This window comes from Carcharodon carcharias, chromosome 18, assembly GCF_017639515.1.
Source record: "Carcharodon carcharias isolate sCarCar2 chromosome 18, sCarCar2.pri, whole genome shotgun sequence".
NCBI lineage: Eukaryota > Metazoa > Chordata > Chondrichthyes > Lamniformes > Lamnidae > Carcharodon > Carcharodon carcharias.
This window is the reverse complement of record NC_054484.1, coordinates 113,173,969-113,181,468: the sequence shown is the minus strand read 5'-3', so window position 1 is coordinate 113,181,468 and position 7,500 is coordinate 113,173,969.

The window sequence follows — 7,500 nt, the reverse complement described above, 5'->3', positions numbered from 1 at the left end:
CTTGGCTCTAATCAGTGGCGGGCGGGCTTAATATACGCCTAAGGGGAGCGATCTGGGGAGCGTGGCCGTGCCGGAGCAGCTCTTGGGCGGGGTGGGAATTTGGATTTGGGTCGGGGATGATGGGAGGGCGGGAGTTAACGGGGTGGCAAGGGGGTTTCGGCTGCGGTGAGCTGGAAGGGATGGTCAGCTGGTAAGGCATGGGCGGTCCGAGGAGCAAGGGGGTGGATGTGGCGGCTGGTGGCCGGGCCGAGCGTCGCCATTGCCGGATGGGCAGAGTGGATTGGGGTCGGTGTTGGTCGGAGAGGCTGTTTTGTTAGGGAAGGCAGGGGGCTGGAAGAGGGTTGATGTTGGCGGCGTTGTAAGAGTGTGCCGGCGGGTGAATGGTGGCGAAGGCGGCGCATTAGCAGCCTGGATGGTGAGTGTTGGTGTTGGGGTCGGGGATGGGGTTTGGGTAAGTTTCAGGGGGTTAGGTGGTAGTGGTTAGGGTACGGGTTAGGGGTTAGGCTTCGGGTTGCGGCAAATGGTTAACTGGTTACTGGGCAGGGTAGCCGACCGTTAATGAGGGTCTCCGGCCCGGTAATGAGGGTGCACTTCGATGCAGAGCACACCAGGCGGTCCACGGGCTATGTACAAACCGGGGAAGCCGTTAGCAGACACGGCAGCCGGCAGGTCATTCGAGCCGCCCGCCCGCCCGCCCGCCCGGTAGTACGGCTGCGTGTAGCTGCAGAGCAGCCCAGCCGCTCCTGAGAGTAAGTACTGAAGGGCAAAAGGTTAACCGGTTAGCAGGGAGGGCAGACGGCCGGTAATCGGAGCCGTCCGCCCGTTAGCTGCGGAACAGCCTAGCCGCTCCGCAGAGTGGGTATCGAAGGGGAAATGGTGAACCAGATAACCGGCAGCGCAGCCGACCGTTAATTAGAGCCTCCCGCCGGGTCAGGCGGGTGCAGTTAGCTGCGGAACACACCAGCAGGTGCTGGGAGTAAGTACTGAAGGGGAAAAAGTTAGCCAGTTAGCAGGCAGGGCGGCCGACCGTTAATTACAGCCTCCCGCCGGGTCACACGGGTGCAGGAAGCTGCAGAACACACCAGCCGGTCCAGGGAATGTGCACAGGACGTGGAAATGTTTAACCGGTCAGCAGGCAGGTCAGCCGGCCGGTAGTTAGAGCCGCCCGCCCGGTAGTAGGGCTGCAGTTAGCTGCAGAATAGCCCCGACGCTCCAGGGACTAAGTACCGAAGGGGAAATGGTTAACCGGTTCGCAGGCAGGGCAGCCGGCCGCTAAATGTAGCCGCCCGGCCGGTGGTACGGCTGCATTTAACTGCAGAACAGCCCTGCCGCTCCTGAGAGTAAGTACAGAACGGGGAAATGGTTAAGCAGTTAGCAGGCAGGGCAGCCGGCCGTTAATTTTCATCTCCCGGCCGGTAATGCCGGTGCAGTTAGCGGCACAACACACCGGTAGGGCCTGGGGGGGGGGGGAAGTACTGAAGGGGGAAACGTTAACCAGTTAGCAGGCAGGGCAGCCGACCGGTAATTATAGCCTCCCGCCCGGTAACAGGGGTGCAGTTAGCTGCAGAACACACCAGCAGGTCCAAGGACTAAGTGCCGAATGGGGAAACGGGCAAACGGTTAGCAGGCAGGGCTGCCGGCCGGTAATAGGGGTGCAGTTAGCTGCAGAACACACATTAGCAGGTCCATGGACTAAGTGCAGAATGGGGAAACGGGCAACCGGTTAGCAGGCAGGGCTGCCGGCCGGTAATTATAGCCTCCCGCCGGGTAACAGGGGTGCAGTTAGCTGCAGAACACACCAGCAGGTCCAGGGAATGTGTACAGGACGTGGAAATGGTTAACCGGTTCGCAGGCAGGGCAGCCGGCCGGTAGTTAGAGCCGCCCGCCCGGTCGTACGGGTGCAGTCACCAGCCGGCATCCCGAGCAGCTGAAAAGTCGAAGCGCAGAACGGGGACATCATGAAACAGTCAGCCAGCGGGCAGGGAAGGGGTGAACCGGCTTCAAATAGCGAAGCGGCAAGAGGCAATGGCAACCGGGGGGGGGCGTATTCAGGGCCCCCACGTGATGGGGGCCGTGCCTGCAGGCCGGGCAGGGGGTTGGCCGAACGCCCGATACTTCGGGTGCTGTCAGCATTTGGCTTGCAGAGCAGCTCAAAAGTCTAAGTGCAGAACGGTGAAATCATTAACCGGCGAGCGGATGCATTTAGCGGGCAGGGAAGGGTCAAAACGGCCTAAAATACCGGACCGGCGGGCCAAGATGGCTGCCGGGGGGGGGCGTATCGAGGGCCCCCACGTGAGGGGGCGGTGCAAGGGGCCGAGCCGCGCAAGCGCGGTTGAACAGCAGCAGAGTCCGAGCAGGGGGAAATCATTAACCGGTCAGCCGGTTCGACCCCGGTGGCCGAGGCGGGGAGGGTCCAACTGGGGAAAGGGTGGGTGTTCGGTGTCCCTCAGGGCGGTCCCGAGTGCGTCCGAAAAAAATCCGGGCTCCTGGGGCCTTTTTTAAAAAAGAACCGGTCGGGGAACGGGAGCAATCCGGAAGGCCTTGCGGGGTTTCGGTGCCTCTTCCTCGGTATGACTACCGGAGGGTCGTCGGCCTGAATGGCGGTTGCATTTGCTGGCTGGGGAGGTTGGCGGGGTACCTGCAGAATAGTAGGAGGTGGCAAATCGAGAATCGGTCGACTTCGCCAAGTGCCTTCTCGAGCCTCCAGGTCTGCAGGGACCGACCCAGGCTGCCCCCAAAACCGACCGGGAGGCCCCGCCGTCGGCCATTTTTGGTCATTTTCGGCATTTTCCCCGTCTTTCGGTCGGTCACGTAAAGCGGCGGCCTGAAGCCCGGGCGTGCCCGGGGAAGGCTCCCCCTCGCCGGGAGGACCGGATTTTGCCCCGGAAACCTCCGGAAGCCGGCCGGCAAGGCGGCTTCGGCCCGATGCACCTCCGATTGCGTCCGAAGGCCCGGGGAAGTGGCCCCTGGGCCCGGGAGAGCGAAATCCGTGCGAAGACGGAAGTCCATGAGGTCGGATCCGAAGCTTCTACCGGGCCCTCGGTGGGGGCATTCCCGCTAGGTCGGGCGAATCGGCCCGGCCACGGGGCAGGTTGCAATTGTTGGCAGGGGGCTGCTGGAGCTCGATAATGATTTCCCCTCGGTTCTCCCGATGGGGAAATGGCAAAAGGAGGTTCTGCGGGCTTTCGAGGCCTCCTCGGCGGCCGGACTACCGACCGACTTCTCGGCTGCATTTGCTGGCTGGGGAGGTTGGCGGGGTTTCTGCAGGATGGTAGGAGGTGGCAAGTCGAGAATCGGTCGACAGCTCCGAGTGCCTTCTCGAGCCTCCAGGTCCGCAGGGACCGATCCAGGCTGCCGCCTAACCGACCGGGAGGCCCCGCCGTCGGCCATTTTTGTCCATTTTCGGCATTTTTCGGGTTTTTCGGTCGGTCTCGGAAAGCGGCGGCCTGAACCCCGGGCGTGCACGGGGAAGGCTCCCAAAGGCCCGCAGGACCGGACTTGCCACGGTCGGAGCCCCGGAAACGTCCCGAAGCCGGCCGGAGAAGGCGGCTAAGGGAAATGCACCTCGGATTGAATTTGCAGGACGTGGAAAGTGGCCTCCGGGCCCGCGAGGTGTTACAGGGTGCCCTCGTTAAGCTTCTGGAGAAATGGTTAACCAATGCACCTCGGACTGAATGTGCAGGCCGGACAGAGAGGCCTCCGGGCCCGCGAGATATCAGAGGTTGGCCTCGGTAAGCTTCTGGAGAAATGGGTTACCAACGGGTCTGTGGCCCTGAGAACTCATTAACCATTCGGACTTCGTCTCTGGCAATGAGAAAACATTAACCATTTGGACTTGGTCTCTGGCAGAGAGGCAAGTGTGGTGGAGAAATCATTAACCATTCGGACTTAGTCTCTGGCAGAGAGGCATGTTTGGCTATGAGAAATCATTAACCATCTGGACTTGGTCTCTGGCAGAGAGGCAAGTGTGGTGGAGAAATCATTAACCATTCGGACTTAGTCTCTGGCAGAGAGGCATGTTTGGCTATGAGAAATCATTAACCATTTGGACTTGGTCTCTGGCAGAGAGGCAAGTGTGGTGGAGAAATCATTAACCATTCGGACTTAGTCTCTGGCAGAGAGGCATGTTTGGCCGTGAGAAATCATTAACCATTTGGACTTAGTCTCTGGCAGAGAGGCATGTTTGGCTATGAGAAATCATTAACCTTCTGGACTTGGTCTCTGGCAGAGAGGCAAGTGTGGTGGAGAAATCATTAACCATTCGGACTTCGTCTCTGGCAGAGAGGCATGTTAGGCTATGAGAAATCATTAACCATTTGGACTTGGTCTCTGGCAGAGAGGCAAGTGTGGTGGAGAAATCATTAACCATTCGGACTTAGTCTCTGGCAGAGAGGCAAGTGTGGTGAGAAATCATTAACCATTCGGACTTAGTCTCTGGCAGAGAGGCATGTTTGGCCATGAGAAATCATTAACCATTTGGACTTCGTCTCTGGCAGAGAGGCATGTTTGGCTATGAGAAATCATTAACCATCTGGACTTGGTCTCTGGCAGAGAGGCAAGTGTGGTGGAGAAATCATTAACCATTCGGACTTAGTCTCTGGCAGAGAGGCATGTTTGGCTATGAGAAATCATTAACCATTCTGGACTTGGTCTCTGGCAGAGAGGCAAGTGTGGTGGAGAAATCATTAACCATTAGGACTTAGTCTCTGGCAGAGAGGCATGTTTGGCTATGAGAAATCATTAACCATTTGGACTTGGTCTCTGGCAGAGAGGCAAGTGTGGTGGAGAAATCATTAACCATTCGGACTTCGTCTCTGGCAGAGAGGCATGTTTGGCTATGAGAAATCATTAACCATTTGGACTTGGTCTCTGGCAGAGAGGCAAGTGTGGTGGAGAAATCATTAACCATTCGGACTTAGTCTCTGGCAGAGAGGCATGTTTGGCTATGAGAAATCATTAACCATTTGGACTTAGTCTCTGGCAGAGAGGCAAGTGTGGTGGAGAAATCATTAACCATTCGGACTTAGTCTCTGGCAGAGAGGCATGTTTGGCCATGAGAAATCATTAACCATTTGGACTTAGTCTCTGGCAGAGAGGCATGTTTGGCTATGAGAAATCATTAACCATCTGGACTTGGTCTCTGGCAGAGAGGCAAGTGTGGTGGAGAAATCATTAACCATTCGGACTTCGTCTCTGGCAGAGAGGCATGTTTGGCTATGAGAAATCATTAACCATTCTGGACTTGGTCTCTGGCAGAGAGGCAAGTGTGGTGGAGAAATCATTAACCATTCGGACTTAGTCTCTGGCAGAGAGGCATGTTTGGCTATGAGAAATCATTAACCATTTGGACTTGGTCTCTGGCAGAGAGGCAAGTGTGGTGGAGAAATCATTAACCATTCGGACTTAGTCTCTGGCAGAGAGGCATGTTTGGCTATGAGAAATCATTAACCATTTGGACTTGGTCTCTGGCAGAGAGGCAAGTGTGGTGGAGAAATCATTAACCATTCGGACTTAGTCTCTGGCAGAGAGGCATGTTTGGCCGTGAGAAATCATTAACCATTTGGACTTAGTCTCTGGCAGAGAGGCATGTTTGGCTATGAGAAATCATTAACCTTCTGGACTTGGTCTCTGGCAGAGAGGCAAGTGTGGTGGAGAAATCATTAACCATTCGGACTTCGTCTCTGGCAGAGAGGCATGTTAGGCTATGAGAAATCATTAACCATTTGGACTTGGTCTCTGGCAGAGAGGCAAGTGTGGTGGAGAAATCATTAACCATTCGGACTTAGTCTCTGGCAGAGAGGCATGTTTGGCTATGAGAAATCATTAACCATTTGGACTTGGTCTCTGGCAGAGAGGCAAGTGTGGTGGAGAAATCATTAACCATTCGGACTTAGTCTCTGGCAGAGAGGCATGTTTGGCTATGAGAAATCATTAACCATTTGGACTTGGTCTCTGGCAGAGAGGCAAGTGTGGTGGAGAAATCATTAACCATCTGGACTTGGTCTCTGGCAGAGAGGCAAGTGTGGTGGAGAAATCATTAACCATTCGGACTTCGTCTCTGGCAGAGAGGCATGTTAGGCTATGAGAAATCATTAACCATTTGGACTTGGTCTCTGGCAGAGAGGCAAGTGTGGTGGAGAAATCATTAACCATTCGGACTTAGTCTCTGGCAGAGAGGCATGTTTGGCCATGAGAAATCATTAACCATTTGGACTTGGTCTCTGGCAGAGAGGCAAGTGTGGTGGAGAAATCATTAACCATTCGGACTTCGTCTCTGGCAGAGAGGTATGTTTGGCTATGAGAAATCATTAACCATTTGGACTTGGTTTCTGGCAGAGAGGCAAGTGTGGTGGAGAAATCATTAACCATTCGGACTTCGTCTCTGGCAGAGAGGCATGTTTGGCTGTGAGAAATCATTAACCATTTGGACTTAGTCTCTGGCAGAGAGGCATGTTTGGCTATGAGAAATCATTAACCATCTGGACTTTGTCTCTGGCAGAGAGGCAAGTGTGGTGGAGAAATCATTAACCATTCGGACTTGGTCACTGGCAGAGGGAAGTGTGGCCGGAAGTCATCAAGTAATGAATAAAATGCACCTCAAATTGCATTCGCAGGCCGTGGAAAGTGTCTCCTGGGCCCGGGAGAACAAAATCCGTGCTCAGACGGAAGTGTATGGGGTCGGATCCGAGGCTCTTACCCGGCTCACAGTGGGGGTATTCCCGCAGAGAGTAGCGAATCGGCCCGGCGACTGGGTTGGTCGCATTTGTTGGCATGGCACTCGTCTAGCTCATTAATGATTTCCCCTCGGTTCTCCCGATGAGAAAACGGCCAAATGGCGTTTGGCGGGCTTTTGAGGCCTCCTGGACGGTAGGTCTACCGCCCCACCTCTCGGGTGCAATTGTTGGCAGGGGGGGTTGGCGGGGTACCCGGAGAATTTCGGGGACACGATTTTCAGAACATTTTAAGACAACGGTCACACTTTAAAAATGCCTAAAAAAGTGCGACTTTGAGGAAGGTAAACTATTTCAAATAAAACACCTTCCAATGACCTCTCGGAAGTCCAAAATGATGATATAAGTGCAGTTTATGCGGGCTTTCCGAGCTATGTTGTCGGTCTGAAAAATCGTCCAGGGCCCAGGCCGGTGGTAACCCTGGTTTCAATTATTTTGTGGCGAAATGAACAGACAAGTACCTATATATATATATATATCCTAAACAGAAAAATTCTCTAAGTGTCACCTGGCGGTGTACTTAATGATGAATAAAACACAAAGTCTGTTCATTAGTCCCCTTGGGTTGCCAAAGTGCGTGCCCAGAACCCTGTTGAACGCAGGCGACGCACGCCGGCTGTAGGCTTCCTTCCGTGCGAGCGCCAACATGTTGCTTCCTTTGAACAAAAATAATCTGAAAGTTTCACCTGGTGGCTGGGGTGTTACTTAATGATGAAACGAAAGACAAAGTGTCACCCGGCGGTGCACTTAACGGTCAAGCACTTTGAAA